The sequence below is a fragment of the Canis lupus genome, chromosome X (genome assembly GCF_011100685.1).
Source record: "Canis lupus familiaris isolate Mischka breed German Shepherd chromosome X, alternate assembly UU_Cfam_GSD_1.0, whole genome shotgun sequence".
Lineage (NCBI taxonomy): Eukaryota > Metazoa > Chordata > Mammalia > Carnivora > Canidae > Canis > Canis lupus.
In genome coordinates this window covers 57,259,588-57,263,374 of record NC_049260.1, presented here as the reverse complement: position 1 = coordinate 57,263,374, position 3,787 = coordinate 57,259,588, and the positions used below count along the sequence as shown (strand labels likewise).

Genomic DNA, 3,787 nt, shown 5'->3' with positions numbered 1-3,787 from the left:
AAAGAGAAATTAAGGAGTCAATCCCATTTACAATTGCACCCAAAAGCATAAGATACCTAGGAATAAATCTAACCAAAGAGGTAAAGGATCTATACCCTAAAAGCTATAGAACACTTCTGAAAGAAATTGAGGAAGACACAAAGAGATGGAAAAATATTCCGTGCTCTTGGATTGGCAGAATTAATATTGTGAAAATGTCAATGTTACCCAGGGCAATTTATACGTTTAATGCAACCCTATCAAAATACCATGGACTTTCTTCAGAGAGTTGGAAGAAATCATCTTAAGATTTCTGTGGAATCAGAAAAGACCCCGAATAGCCAGGGGAATATTGAGAAAGAAAATCATAGCCGGGGGCATCACAATGCCAGATTTCATGTTGTACTACAAAGCTGCAGTCATCAAGACAGTGTGGTCCTGGCACAAAAATAGACACATAGATCAATGTAACAGAACAGAGAATCCAGAAGTGGACCCTCAACTTTATGGTCAACTAATATTCGACAAAGCAGGAAAGACTATCCACTGGAAAAAAAGCCAGTCTCATCAATAAATGGTGCCGGGAAAATTGGACATCCACATGCAGAAGAGTGATACTTGACCACCCTCTTTCACCATATAGAAAGATAAACTCAAAATGGATGAAAGTTCTAAATGTGAGACAAGATTTCATCAAAATCCTAGAGGAGAACACAGGCAACACACTTTTTGAACTCGGCCACAGTAACTTCTTGCAAGATACATCCATGAAGGCAAAAGAAACAAAAGCAAAAATGAAGTATTGGGACTTCATCAAGATAAGAAGCTTTTGCACAGCAAAGGATACAGTCAACAAATCTAAAAGATAACCTGTAGAATGGGAGAAGATATTTGCAAATGACGTATCAGATAAAAGACTAGTATCCAAGATTTATAAAGAACTTATTAAACTGAACACCAAAGAAACAAACAATCCAATCATGAAATGGGCAAAAGACATGAAGAGAAATGTCACAGAGGAAGACATACACATTGCCAACAAGCACATGAGAAAATGCTCTGCATCACTTGCCATCAGGGAAATATAAATCAAAACCACAATGAGATACCACCTCACACCAGTGAGAATGGGGAAAGTTAACAAGGCAGGAAACTACTAATGTTGGAAAGGATGTGGAGAAAGGGAAACTCTCTTGCACTGTTGGTGGGAATGTGAACTGGTGCAGCCACTCTGTAAAACTGTGTGGAGGTTCCTCAAAGGGTTAAAAATAGATCTGCCCTACGACCCAGCTATTGCACTGCTGGGGATTTACCCCAAAGATGCAGATGCAATGAAACACGGGGACACCTGCACCTCGATGTTTATAGCAGCAATGTCCACAATAGCCAAACTGTGGAAGGAGCCTTGGTGTCCATCAAAAGATGAATGGGTAAAGAAGATGTGGTTTATGTATATAATGGAATATTACTCAGCCTTTAGAAATGACAAATACCCACCATTTGCTTCACGTGGATGGAACTAGAGGGTATTATGCAGAGTGAAATGTCAATTGGAGAAGGCCAAACATTATATGGTCTCATTCATTTGGGGAATATAAGAAATAGTGAAAGGGAATAAAAGGGAAAGGAGAAGAAAATAAGTGGGAAATATCAGAAAGGGAGACAGATCATGAATGGTCCTAACTCTGGGAAACGAACTAGGGGTTGTGGAAGGGGAGGAGGGCGTGGTGTGGGGGTGACTGTGTGGCAGGCACTGAGGTGGATACTTGACATGATGAGTACTGGGTTTTATTCTGTATGTTGACAAATTGAACACCAATAAAAATAAATTTGTTTAAAAAAGTAAATAAAAAGAAATAAAAATTTTCTGAAAATTCCATTTGCCAACCCAGAATGCTGGATTTCAAAAGCTTCTGCTCCTTTACATGTGGCGTATCGAAAGGCAATGTTGGCGGTGACTTTTAGTGCATCCACGATTGGGATGGTATCATCATAGTCGTTTCTTTTCTTTTTTTTAAAATGTTTTATTTATTTATGATAGTCACGCAGAGAGAAAGAGAGAGAGGCAGGATATAGGCAGAGGGAGAAGCAGGCTCCATGCACCAGGAGCCCGACGTGGGACTCGATCCCGGGTCTCCAGGATCGCGCCCTGGGCCATAGGCTGGCGCTAAACCGCTGCTCCACCCAGGGATCCCAGTCGTTTCTTTTCTTACACATGTCCAACAAGAACACGTTGAGTCCAGTTTCTTTGTCTTGCATCAGTTTCAGTATATTTTGTACACACAGACAGTTTTCAGACCTATATGGATTTGGGGCATCAACAAGGCCCATAAAGCTGTTAGGAAAGTTTTCATAACCATGCCCTGCATAATATAATAATCCATATACTCCTTTGTCTAAAAGTAGTTAAAATTCATCCACAGCATTTCACATCTCGTATTCAGTAAGATCCAACTGTGAAACAAGTTTGAAATCTAGTAGTCCTAACAAGTTGGTCAATTCACATACATCCACCAAAGGAGCTTTAGGCTTGGGGTGCTCCCAGTAATTCATATTTCCTATCAAAAGAACAACTTTGTCCTTTGCCAAAGGCTGATTAGCTGTTTGCTCTTTTTTGTTGGGTTGTCCAAGATTATCTAATTCATCTTCAGTGCACTCCACTGCCTCATCTGCTATTCCTTTTTTTAAAAATTTTTATTTATTTATGATAGTCACACACTCAGAGAGAGAGAGAGAGGCAGAAACACAGGCAGAGGGAGAAGCAGGCTCCATGCACCCGGAGCCCGACGTGGGATTCGATCCCGGGTCTCCAGGATCGCGCCCTGGGCCAAAGGCAGGTGCTAAACCGCTGCGCCACCCAGGGATCCCTCATCTGCTATTCCTATGATGATTTCCACCTTCTAGCTATCCTGTCTCGATCACTATATACATGACACCAATAGGTTCCCCGATGTTCCAGATCCACATAAGGCACCATGTATAGCTTTCCTGTCTCATGTATTAATGGTGACTCATTTTTGAACCACTGGTAGTGAGGAATAGGGCTTCCAACAGCAACACACTGTAAGACCAATGTACTGCCAGGCATTATTAGCCTTTGGGACCTTGGTTCAACACAGATTTGCAACTTGGATTCAGAGATGCCATCTGAACTTTCTGGAAGCTTCCTGTTACTTCTGTGACATCACAAACATCCAGCTGTGACCAACCACTTGCTGAATTCAAAGGTGAAATTATTATTAACTCGACACACATAAAAGCCTGCATCTTTTTACATGTACTGTGTTAAAAATGAGTGCTGATGCATTTTCGTTCAGAATCTCTTTATTCATTTTAAACCACTGATACTGTACGAAGGGATGTCTAGTTGCCCGGCAACACAGTTTCACAAACTGTCTAGCCAAGACTGCCTTTGATTCTGGGTTGACAGTGATCTTTATTCCTGGGGGGCCAAGAAGCAGAACCTCCGTGTGCTCCAAAGCCTGCAGAAAGTCACTCAGTTCTGTGACTGTACAACCTTTCTCACCCATCAGCTTCAGTAAACATAAGCTTGGACTTCAGGCTCCAAGACCTTAAGAGAACACTGCTCCAAGTCCAGACAACTGAGCCAGAGGCGCCCCCGACTCCCCGCCACCTTGGCCAGCTTCCTCCAGCCCCAGCCCTCAGGCGCTCTGTCCAGGCTCACCCTGAGCCTCCGCAGCAGCGGCTCCGGAAGGCGGTTGAGGATCTCACCAGCTGGAGCGGAGAGCCGCGGCCCCGAGGGCGCGGCCGGAGGCATCTGCGAGGCCGGGGGCGGCGGGGCCTGCAG

General features: G+C 43.3%; 1 pseudogene; it reads right to left on the bottom strand.

The window, feature by feature from the left end:
• Nucleotides 1–1,842: 1,842 nt before the first annotated feature.
• Nucleotides 1,843–3,787, bottom strand: LOC100682720 (annotated as a pseudogene).